Here is a 13,052-nt window from a genome sequence, read left to right as displayed (position 1 = left end):
GGCCACAACTTTACTGTTCTGGTTTACTCTCAGTTATCTCATTGCGTTGTTTTCAGAGAAGGAGCTGTAAAAAGCCACTGTACACTACCTGCTCAGCGGCAGACAGCAGACAGAAACATTTAGAGAGCAGCTGGTGAACAGAGTGGAGCATTTAGCAGCTAAAGAGACAGATATTTCCCTCAGGAGTTGGTGGAGACCAAAAATAACAAAAAGAGAGAGCGAGAATGCTGAACTGATGAACATTCATCAGGTGGACACAAACACAAAGACTCGTAATGAATCATCATGTTGCTCTGTAACTACCAACCTAAAATTGATTGTATCTGGCTTGTGTTATCGAACACACACTGCTGACCCGTCAGGGATCAGAACATAAGGGTTTGACCTTTGACCCTGGGTGGTTGCCTGTGTTGTGTCAGAGTGGACCTGTGGGGCCTGTAGATCACAGTGGAGTCTGGATGAACTCTCCATAGTTTGACCTGCTAGTGTGGACGGAGGTGTGTCTCTCTGGCCTGTGTGTGATGTCCTGTCATCCAGGGTGGGTGGGTGTGTGTGTGCTTGTTTAACCATATTCGTGTGGTCCAAAAACCGGGAGTCCAGTATACTTGTGGGGTCCCGATAGCTTTGTGGGGCCAAAATGCTGGACCCACAAGTTTAAAGGGCTGTTTGAGGGTTAAGACTTGGTTGGGGGATTAGGGATAGAATTAGGTTATGGTTATGGTAAAGGTAAGGGTTAAGGTTAGGCATTTAGTTGTGATGGTTAAGGGGCTAGGGAATGCATTATGTCAATGACAGGTCCCCACAAAGATAGTGCCACAAACCTGTGTGGGTGTGTGTGTGTGTGTGTGTGCGCGAGCGCGCCCCAGTATAGGGACCCCAGTATGCATAAATATTCAAATCAAACACGGTGGCTCTGCTAAATAGTCTCAGGAAGGAACTTGTTTTGGTGGAACATTTGCACCCCGAAAAGAAAATGCCACATACAATATTAAAGCTTTAGTGCATAACCTATTGATATTAATAAACGTCAGTTACATTCAAGCCATTGCGAAATGAGTTGATACAAAGCTAACTATCAGCTCCACACAACTCTCTCTGTATTTCTCAGTATGGCTATGTTCAGAAGATTGTGGCGTCCGGTGCAGAAACTCGAGCGAAGATAATGACCTCTTCTGAAGAGTCCATCATGGTTTTTTAATCCTCCATGTCCTCCTTGGCTACTAGCGTTCACGTAAGGCTTGTATCATGTGGATGCGCCAACAGTTTTGTTGTCATTACTTAGGTCTCCTCATGGGGGCGACAGAAACTATGCATTATAGCTTTAAATGAATGAATGAATCCCACCAATCATTCCCAAAAGGTCCCAGTTAGAGAGGAAATGCCAAAAACATATTCTTTTCAAATCTTTACGATCATTCCCTTAAAGAACCAAACAGGCCTGCCTTGTTCAACGATCAAATTCTTTTCTTCAGAACTTGCTGTTTTCAGCATGTAGCTCGCTACATGATTCCAATGTCTTTATTTCAGATCCTGCTACAACCTCTTGAAGAAAGACAGTGATGTCGGCCAAAATCGCAGGAAGTCCCGCGGGTCTCATCGGGCCTTATGGAAACTACCTAATGTGAAGGTAAAACTATTCACATTTTAAAAACTCTAAAACCAAGAAGAGTTACAGAGAAGTTAAACACAAAGTAGTTAAAATGTCTGCAACAGTTTGACAAAAATCACACAACTATTTTGGAGGTTTATTTATATTCCCAAAACAAAAAAAAACGTTGGCAATCAAATGACAAAATGAGTTCTCCTGCGCTGTATTTTATTCAATAGAATAGAGACCGAGCTCCATGTTATTACACTGGACCCCCCGGGGTCTGTGATTTACTAAATGAGCTGTCAGTTCCATGTGATAGTTCTGTTAAACCAATATTTTCTCTCTTTCTGCACAGAGACAATAGGTCCCACATATAAAGAAAAATGTCAGGGTTCAATTCTGGAGTGGGACAGAAAACATAAGTGCTCACATCTTTTACTCAATTCCATAATTTAAAAACACTTAAATACAAGTAAAAGTACAGAAGTATTATCAGCTAAATGCACTTTAAGTATCAAAAGTAAAAGTACCCTTTCTGCAGTAAAATGTCTCCTGTGACTGATATATTATTATTGCATATGGCATTATCAGATTGTCAATACTAATGCAGTGTGTAAGTATCATTTTACTGTCGTGGCTGCTCGAGGTGGAACTAGTTTGAACTACTTTTAAATGTTAAATGTAGTCCAGTGGTTCCCAACCTAGGGGTCGGGCCCCTCCGAGGGGATACCTGATAAATCTGAGGGGTCATGAGATGATTAATGGGAGAAAGGAGAAGAAACAAAGTTCTGATACACACATTTATATTCATTATTTTAGAGTTTAGATTCTCTGCCCGAGCCCGACCCGAGCCCGGCCCGACTTTGGGCCGGGCCGGGCCGGGCCGTTATTTTCCGCCACTATCCTCGGGCCGGGCCGGGCCGGACCGGACCCTTGATCAAGCATTTGTGGGTTTTTTTAATCATTACTTTAGCCTAATTGGGTGGGGAGAAAGCTATGCCATAATCAGAACTAGTATCTATATAGGCTATATTTAGGCCAAAGTAGCCTAACAAATGTGTCCAAAAAGTTACACAAGTTGGACTACAGTTACAAAATGCAACATGTGTCATGCGCGGAGTCTCCTCCTCTCGCACGCATCACACCGGGCCTGCTGGGCTGTATGGTGGAGCTTAAGGGCAACATGGAGCTTGAGGATGTAAAGAAAAAAAGAAAAACAGGAGAATTACCTTTGAGCAAGTTTGGAGGAAAGTCGGAGGTATGGAGCCATTTTAAACAAGTCGTGGGCAGTGACAACATATGTGTCGGCTTTGTTGAGTGCATTAAGTGCGGCACGCTGTTCGCCTATGACAGCTGATAAAACGGAGAAGTGGATGATGAACAGACACATGAAGCAGTCTCGCCATGGCAGAAAAGATAATAGTCAGCCTTCAACGTCCTCTTTTGTTACTTCTCCAAGCATAGGCTCCCCCTGAGGGCAAGGCAAGCCCTGCCAGAGAAATACGTTGAGTTTTTTTTTTTATGTTTCTTCATTCAGATCCATTTGCGAACGGCCCACGGATTAAAAAAGTGTCGGGTTGAAATCGGGCTCGGGCTCATAATTCCAGTTAATGTGTCGGGCCGGGCCGGGCTCGGACACAACGTGCACGGGCTCGGGCAGGGTCGGGCTTGATTTTTTGGGCCCGATCTAAGCTCTACATTATTTGGACTTTTTTGTGAAATATTGGATACTTTTACCTTTTTGGGCCTTAAACAAACCATGTGAGAAGATTAAAGGGGAAATGTAGATAGATACGTAGATAGATAGATTGATGGATACGTAGCTAGATACGTAGGTAGATGGATGGATGGATGGATGGATGGATGGATGGATATGTAGATGGATACATAGATACATAGAAAGATAGATATGTAGATAGATAGACTTTATTAATCCCAAATTGGGATTTTACTCTGTTACAGCAGCAATTTACAGGGACATACACACATACAGATTCACATACATACAAAAAATACATGAACTATACTAGAAATAATAAATAAGATCAAATAAAATAAGATAGCAAAAGATAAAATGCCGCCTCTTTGGGAGAACTGCTAACAACTCCGCCTTGAAGCTTGATGAGGAGTCTCAACTGGAGTTAAGGGGTCACAAGCCAAAAAGATTGAGAACCACAGTTTTGATTTTAAACAGCAGCTTTTACTGCTGAGCCAGTAATCATTTTTCAAACCGCTGCCAAATAAAAAGTTAATGCTAAGTGAGGTCAACAGTAGTCGGGCCCTTCACCCTGTTGTGTGCAAAAATAAGAAACTATATTGAGCCTGAGGCTCATAAATAGAGAGTGTATTTTAAAGACTTTTACTGCAGTTTTGCTTTATTGGGCAGCACAGAGCACTGCATTGTGACAGGAAATATGTGAGCGAGCAGACAGAGCCACCTCTCAGTGGTTGGGAACAGTTAAAAAACTACAATGTGCCAAGTGTGTGTCTGACTGCTCAGGAAACCCTTAAATCTCATGAACGACACATTAAATTGACGTTTACGTCGTTTCCACAGGCTCTTAATTTGAAAACATAACCGTTTTGGGTGACGTTACAATTTTTCCTTAAAATATAAAAAAAACCTCACAGTTGTAAACTTCTTGTAATGAAGTAGGAGGATTTATATTTTGGATACCGAGCTCTAAACTGTTACAGTCAGTGTTGGGCAAGTTACTTCCAACATGTAATACATTATAGATTACTAGTTACTGTCAACTGAGAGTAATTAGTCATATTACAATATTACTGTCTCTGAATTGTAATCCTTTACACTACATTTGCGTTACTTTTAAGTTACTTTCACCAAAATAACAGTGGAAGTATGACTTGGAAAGGTAGCTTGGGAATTTCACCACGGGATCAATAAAGTCTCATCTTTATCCATTTTAATATATCATAGTTTATTCATAATATTTTGCATAATTAATGTGAATATGCAAAGTAACTAAGAAAAACACCACTAAATGTCAGGTTAAAATGCGTTGTAACTCGCTTTACTGAGATTGTAACGGGTATAATATTACCAAAATGTAATTAGTAATGCGTTATACTACTGCGTTACAGCAAAAAGGAATACGTTACTGTAATTGCGTTACTTTTGTAACGTGTTACTCCCAACACTGGTTACAGTCCATGGTTTCAATGGAAATAAAATCTACTGTGTGTCCTATTAAAATAATAAATGTGAAACTGAATGTGTCATATGAAAGAAAGCTGGTCCGAGGATGTGTTTATACATGCTCAGTATACGTCTGACCAGGACCAGTTGATAGACCAGTTGGGCTGATTTAACCAGTAAGGGAGTGGTAGTTTCTGGGACGCCTGATACAAACGGTCCTTTATGTATTCTAATAATAAAAAAAAGAAGAGACTATTCACTCCCACTTAAAAACACTAAAATCATATTCTTCACTGCAGCAGTCTTGGAACAATGGAAATGTTTCCTTCCAAAAAAATCTGATATCCACCATTTGAAAAAGAAATCACTCCTCCGCTTGAGTATTATTGTTCTCATTGATGTCAAACACATTCAGGTGGTAAAACACTTTAAGTGAGATCATTACCTGCAAAGACGGATGTTTATCTTCAAATACTGCCAACATCAGCATCTACCAAAATATATGGTATAAAAACCCTCCTAATAGATTATTATAAACTGGTTAGCCTGTAGAGCTTGAGCTCGTCAACCAATGTGGAGTGTTCAGAGTTTGTTTTATTCTGTCACTTTATGACTGGATACCATTCAGGATTGTGATTCTGAATCATCAGATTATTCTCAATCGTCATTCGGAATCATACAAAGGATGTTTTTTTGGGGGAGGGGTTAAAATCTAGAGTCAAAGAATCGCTGACCTTTCCTCTGCTGGCTTTGGCTGGTAAGACATCTTCAGTCAGGAACCTTCTCATCATAGATTTAACCATTTATGCCCCCCTCCTTTATACAAGAGAGGGCCCAAATCAAGACATTAAAACCATTTTAAACTTGAATGGTTTTAAATGGACTCTAAACTAAGAAGGTGGAGGCTGGGGTGGTGGAGGCAAGCTTTGCCAGCAGCAGCAGCAGCAGTGTAATGCAACATTGGTGCAGCAAGGCTCAGTGAGGAATAGGGAGACATTTAAATGGACCGCCTTGATGTGAGAATGGCTGTGATTGGTTTGTGACTGATGGAAGTGATAATTCAGTTAGTGGGCGTGTGACTTCCGTGTCCTGCATGACCTAACGCAATGCTTAATTTAACGGAATAGTTAGAATTTTGGGAAATAAGCTTATTTGCTTTCTTGCTCGGCTGTACCCATGACGTTCCACTTCCGGGATTGCTCCGTTGCCATCGGAAATTCCGCCGGATTTCACTCTTTTCACCCATTACCTTCCACTTTCTTTGTGTTGTAATTCTAAACGAATTGCGGTGGACCTATGAGGACTATGGTTAACTGCTCCTCAGATATCTGCAGGGTAAATCCAGACAGCTAGCTAGACTATCTGTCCAATCTGAGTTTTCTGTTGCATGACTAAAACAGCTTTTGAATGTAGACAGGTTCCACCAAAACAAGTTCCTTCCAGAGGCTATTTTGCGGCACCGTGGCTTTTCCCGGAGCTTAGCGTCGCCTATGACGATTGTGATTGGTTTAAAGAAATGCCAATAAACCAGAGCACGTTTTTCTCCCATCCCGGAATGCTGTGTGGACTAGCCAGACCCTCCTCTGCAGCGCTGTGGAGGAGGGTCTGGCAAAGCGAGACTACCTGAGATATAACGTGTTCATCAGTGAACCTTTAGAGGTGCTTAGCTTAGCATAAAGTTTACAGCAACTATAAATAGGTTGCTTCCTTGCCATGAGTTAGATGAGAATATTGCCCCACTCATTTCCAAAGAGTGATATCAATCTTCTCCTCTAACTCTCGACAAGAAAGCAAACAAGCATATTTCCCAAAATGTCAACATTAGTTACCATTCAAACTCCTACCTCCTCCTCTTTGTATGTGATCATTCCTGAATCTAAATATCTGTGTTGCTCAATCTCTGAATGGTTTGTTTTAATCACTACATAAAAACAGGACATTCTTTATAGAAGAGAAAGTTGAGGAAATGATGACCCAAACACTGGACGCCAGCCCTGACCTTCCCCTGATGACATACCCTGAAGTGAGCAACAGGAATTGAGTTTGTTTGACTATTGAGAATATTTGTTCTTCGGATGTGAAGGACTGTTTTAACTTTGAGCACTCAAAGCAAATCTAAAGTGCCAAAATCTTTGGACACAGTGGTTTTTGACCTCTTTGGGTCACCAGCTGGAGTTTCCTGAGAAGTTACTGTGGAAGGAGAGACGGCCTCTGTGTTACACTCCTGTAGCTAAAGGCATCTTGAATGCAAAAAGAACAGATTATGTGTTTGGAAATTCACCTTTTTCCCCACTTCAGACTGAAGGAGTTGGTAGTGGTTATCCAATTATTTAAAGGGGTGATATAATGATTATATAGGGTATTTCACACTGTTCCTTATGGTCTCCTAATGGGGTATGTAACATTGGTTGGGCTGAAAATGGCCAGGTTGATATTTTATTGGCCCTTAAGCATCCCTGTGTTTTGGCCCTATTTGTAACAAGAGCTTTTCTTCCAAATATGGTATGCTCATGAATATTTAGATGAGCTGCACGCTGATTGGTTGAGCGAATCGCCATACACACACATTAGAGACGCGCGCTGATTGGTTGAGCGAATCGGATCACAGGCTGCCGGCATAACTATAGTATATTTACAGTTTGAATTTCGTCACGCCACTTATATAACATCTACCCCAAGGTCTTACAAAGCTAACCGTTGTGCCCGATTTCAATTTAAGGTATTTTTATGAACTCAGGGTCTTGTTAGGAGGAGCAGCTAGCTAGCTAGCTAGCTATATGTCCCATTGAATACAATGGGGAAATATCGCAGCTAGCTAGCTACACTTTCGGCATAACTATAGTATATTTACACTTTGAATTTCGTCATGGCATGTATATTACAGGTTCCCCAAGGTCTTACAAAGCTTAGCTAACACTTGTCCGATTTCGGATTTCAATTGAATGCATTTTTGTGAATGTCAGAGGTCTCGTTAGGAGGAGGCTAGCTAGCTCTCATTGATGGACCAGCTCACCGCGGCTATATCAATGAGACTCGCGGACAAGAGGCGTTTATTTCCTGATTGTTTGTTTAATAACTCAACACACATATCCATTATAAGATTAACTGGAACCTGCGGTAAGAGATTGTGGCCGTAACAAGCTAGCTGACCGCACTCTCAGTCACTCAACGGCCGGCCATTTAGTAGGAAGAGGGGAGGGAGAACATCGGGCTGCAGGCCCTGGAGCTCTGTCAGGGCAGCGGCGTTTGGTAGTCCAGTCACCCAGAAAAGGGTAAGTTTGCGCGGGTATTGAGCAGGGCTGCAGGGCAGCGATGTAGCAACCCAGGCAGCACCGGCCACTGAACTCCGACACACAGTCGGACAAAATTTGCAATTAGCCATCAATTTTCGTAAAACGGCCCATATTTGAGCTTTACATTTGATTTGGTTTCATTTGGTTGATTTCTCGCATAAAAAGTTTCAGAAGTGAATTTTGTAATGGAATAGCAGAGATCTGCGTGACCTAGATTCAGAAGACTACCTGATCTCAGGTCAGTTGTGTAAATGTTGGGGCGTGACCGTTCTCTTAATACATCCATGGGCGTGACAAAGGTACAGGTCTTGGGATGCTTACGTAAGCTTCCAGCTTTGTTGAGATTCGCCCGTTTTCAGCGGCAGTTTCAAAATATGAGATTTTCATAGTAAAGGGGCGTCAATGGGATTTTGAGCTTCTATGTACGTCCTATTTACCCACCAAACTGTCGTTATTCAACTATGACAAGGTAAAATCGGTTTTGCGTTCTATCACCCCTTTAACAAACACCATATAATTTGGCTAAAACATGTTTAGAAAGAATGTTTACGGCCTTTTTCCTTCATGTCTGTGCAATAACTTTTCTATTCACTGTTCCCTACATTTCTATTTTTATATTTAAGTATTTATTTATACTATGGGTAATATGTGTATGTTTGATGAGTATTTATAGTATGAGTAATGTGTACGTGGTCATGAGTGAGGTGTGTCAGTGTGAGGTGTGTGTACTGTAGATATTTTATATTTCATATTGTATTTTAATTCTGCAAACTGGATTGCTCCAGATAAGTTTTTTTGTGTAAATATGTGCAGTGACAGTAAAGATCTATCCATATATCTTCTCTAACTGGGACATTTTGGGACCGATTGGTGTGGACGAAGTACACACGTCGTTTTCTCTTGCAGGGTGCAAATGTTCCACCAAAACAAGTTCCTTCCCTGAGACTATTCTGCAGAGCCACCGTAGCTGCATCCAGAGCTTAGCGCAGCCAAACACAATTGTGATTGGTTTAAAGAAATGCAAAACAACCCAGAGTATTTTTTTTCTCCTATCCAAGAATGTACAGAGGGGCAAAAAAGTATTTAGTCAGCCACCAATTGTGCAAGTTCTCCCACATAACCCTTGTGTTGTCCTTCGGGTCCCAGTGACCCGAAGGACAACACAAGGATTATGTACTTCCGTTTACTTTGTTGAGAATTGCTCTCTAAACAAGGGTTAATACAGCACCTTAGTTCTTGTTTGTACAGCATTTTGGTCAGCTTAAACTGTTTAAATGTGTTCTAGAAATAAACTTTACTTACTTACTTTACAAGAAACAGGGTTTAGAGAGCAATTCTCAACAAAGTAAAGGGAAGTACATAATCCTTGTGTTGTCCTTCGGGTCACTGGGACCCGAAGGACCACACAAGGGTTAAAAAGATGAGAGAGGCCTGTAATTTTCATCATAGGTACACTTCAACTATGAGAGACAAAATGAGAAAAAGAAAATCCAGAAAAATCACATTGTAGGATTTTTAATGAATTTATTTGCAAATTATGGTGGAAAATAAGTATTTGGTCAAACGTTTTCTGTAAGTCTTCACAAGGTTTTCACACACTGTTGCTGGTATTTTGGCCCATTCCTCCATGCAGATCTCCTCTAGAGCAGTGATGTTTTGGGGCGGTCGCTGGGCAACACAGACTTTCAACTCCCTCCAAAGATTTTCTATGGGGTGGAGATCTGGAGACTGGCTAGACCACTCCAGGACCTTGAAATGCTTCTTACGAAGCCACTCCTTCGTTGCCCGGGCGGTGTGTTTGGGATCATTGTCATGCTGAAAGACCCAGCCACGTTTCATCTTCAATGCCCTTGCTGATTGAAGGAGGTTTTCACTCAAAATCTCACGATACATTCATTCTTTCCTTTACACGGATCAGTCGTCCTGGTCCCTTTGCAGAAAAACAGCCCCAAAGCATGATGTTTCCACCCCCATGCTTCACAGTAGGTATGGTGTTCTTTGGATGCAACTCAGCATTCTTTCTCCTCCAAACACGACGAGTTGAGTTTTTACCAAAAAGTTCTATTTTGGTTTCATCTGACCATATGACATTCTCCCACTCCTCTTCTGGATCATCCAAATGCTCTCTAGCAAACTCCAGACGGGCCTGGACATGTACGGGCTTAAGCAGGGGGACACGTCTGGCACTGCAGGATTTGAGTCCCTGGCGGCGTAGTGTGTTACTGATGGTAGCCTTTGTTACTTTGGTCCCAGCTCTCTGCAGGTCATTCACTAGGCCCCGTCGTGTGGTTCTGGGATTTTTGCTCACCGTTCTTGTGATCATTTTGACCCCACGGGGTGAGATCTTGCGTGGAGCCCCAGATCGAGGGAGATTATCAGTGGTCTTGTATGTCTTCCATTTTCTAATAATTGCTCCCACAGTTGATTTCTTCACACCAAGCTGCTTACCTATTGCAGATTCAGTCTTCCCAGCCTGGTGCAGGTCTACAATTTTGTTTCTGGTGTCCTTTGACAGCTCTTTGGTCTTGGCCATAGTGGAGTTTGGAGTGTGACTGTTTGAGGCTGTGGACAGGTGTCTTTTATACTGATAACAAGTTCAAACAGGTGCCATTAATACAGGTAACGAGTGGAGGACAGAGGAGCCTCTTAAAGAAGAAGTTACAGGTCTGTGAGAGACAGAAATCTTGCTTGTTTGTAGGTGACCTAATACAATTTTACCGAGGAATTTACCAATTAATTCATTAAAAATCCTACAATGTGATTTCGTTGAGTTGAAGTGTACATATGATGAAAATTACAGGCCTCTCTCATATTTTTAAGTGGGAGAACTTGCACAATTGGTGGCTGACTAAATACTTTTTTGCCCCACTGTATGTGTGGTGTAGCCAGACCTTACTCCCCAGTACTGTCGAGATAGGTCTGGCAATGCGAGATTAGGGTTAGATAGGCTTCTTGTTTTTTATAGATTCTGATTTTTAATCCAATTTTAGTTGCATTACTTGTTTTATAAGCCAATATAACATCAAACCTCATTTCAAAATAAGAGCTGACCATAGTTGACATTATTTTACATCTTTGATGTACCCAGACAAACAATGCGAGCTTGATGAAAGCTGACGTAGTAATGTTTTTGTCCCGCCAGCAACAACAACAATAAGACCTTTGACCCAAATCCTTTAGAATAAAAGCCTCATCTCCGGCTCAAAAATGAAGAAAAAAAAAAGATTTTGACTCCAATCAAACGAGGATGTCCAGAGGCTTTCGTTATGAAGGGAAGATGAAAACGTTTCTGGTGCTTAAAACGAGCCCTAGCCTGAAAGCAAAAACCCTCTTTAAAAAGGTAAATTTAAAACGCACCTTTTATTATTATTATGTCTCTCTTAGTTACCTGTTATAGTTACGCTGTTATAGTCCTAGACTGCCGGGGGACTTCCTTCCTTTGACACACTGAGCTGCTCTCTCCTCTCCCTTTCTATTACTGTTACTATTACTATTACTATTACTATTTGTGTGCAGCCCGTCCCAGAAATGCTTGTTACTAATCCTAGCTTCTGGGGAGTTTACTCCCCGGAGTCCTTATGCTTTTTTTCCCCCAGCGTATTTCCTTGGAGAACGTTGGCACCAAGACCCTGGTTGCAGCTGTCGCCGTGGTCCTGCTGCACTCCCTGCTGAGCTCAGCGATGCCCTGCAATGTCATGCTGCGTCCTGCTGAACCCTGCAGCTTCCCGCTACATCCAGTCACTGTTCCATTATTAATGTGACTACTATCGCCACTGTTCATCACACCCCCAACCGGCTCGTCAGACACCGCCTACCAAGAGCCTGGGTCTGTCCGAGGTTTCTTCCCAAGAGGGAGTTTTTCCTCGCCACTGTCGCACTGCTTGCTCTTGAGGGAATTACTGGAATTGTTGGAATTGTTGGGGCTTTGTAAATTATAGAGTGTGGTCTAGACCTACTCTATCTGTAAAGTGTCTCGAGATAACTTATGTTATGATTTGATACTATAAATAAAATTGAATTGAATTGAATTTTCTATCTTGTCATGCACAACTTAAACATTTGCTGTTTTATATTTTTGTTATTTGAGATGGACTTCTTAAAGTGATCATATTATGCTTTTTGGCTTTTTCCCTTTCCTTTATTGTGCTACATATCTTTTTTGTGCATGTAATCGGTTTACAAAGTGAAAAGCCCAAAGCCCACCCCAAAGGGACTTACCATCTCCAACAGAAAACACTGTTCACAAACTGCTCCAAACAGCTCTATTGTCGTCCAGCCTTTACTTCAGAGACGAACGTGCGTCACTTTGTAACACACGTTATAATGCTCGCCTAGCTGCTAGCGTGGCACGCCTTCATACTCTGCATCTGACTGGCTAGTAGTCCTTACCTAGCTACTGTACATGTGAGAGTCCCAACAAAGATGGTACAGAAGTGAGATGTCTCACTCTGTAGCTAAAACAGAGAGCTCAACACACAGGGTGAAAAGAGGAGCTGCAGCAATGTGCAGTGCAACAAATATATGGTGTTTTTTGAAAATTAAACCATGTAAACCTATTCTGGTACAACCTCTAAATACAATTATGAACCTGAAAATGAGCATAATATGAGCATTTTAATATTAACTGATGTAAAAAAAAATGTTTTAATCATTTAAGCTAAACAATGTACCACATTGCATAGGTGACTACGTATGTAGACAGAGCCAGGTTTCTAATATTTACCACCAAAAATGTGTGTCAGGAATGATAAAACAATAGATAATTGGAAAGGTACGTCTCCTAATGGATTCTCAGTAGGTTCTCGATATGCAACCACATGCACAGCTCGCAGCAGACAACAACAAATCCAAACATGTTCACATTCTGGAAAAAAAATTTCAATAAAAACTGAGTGAGGCAAATGCACCAACACCATATTTTGACTAAATAGGAATGTGCTGAGCACATAAACTTGATTGGTAGTCTCCTTCGTTGTCACTCTTCCAGTTTATGATCACAGGTGAGGAA

At 41.5% G+C, this 13,052-nt stretch overlaps 1 protein-coding gene across 3 annotated transcripts in view; it reads right to left on the bottom strand.

Annotated features, from left to right (window-relative positions):
• ripor3 (RIPOR family member 3) overlaps window positions 1-13,052 on the bottom strand; it is an 83,155-nt gene that overhangs the window by 64,052 nt on the left and 6,051 nt on the right. The window lies entirely within an intron of this gene.

The sequence above is a fragment of the Perca fluviatilis genome, chromosome 4 (assembly GCF_010015445.1).
Source record: "Perca fluviatilis chromosome 4, GENO_Pfluv_1.0, whole genome shotgun sequence".
Classification (NCBI taxonomy): Eukaryota; Metazoa; Chordata; class Actinopteri; order Perciformes; family Percidae; genus Perca; species Perca fluviatilis.
This window is presented reverse-complemented; position numbering and strand designations above follow the sequence as displayed.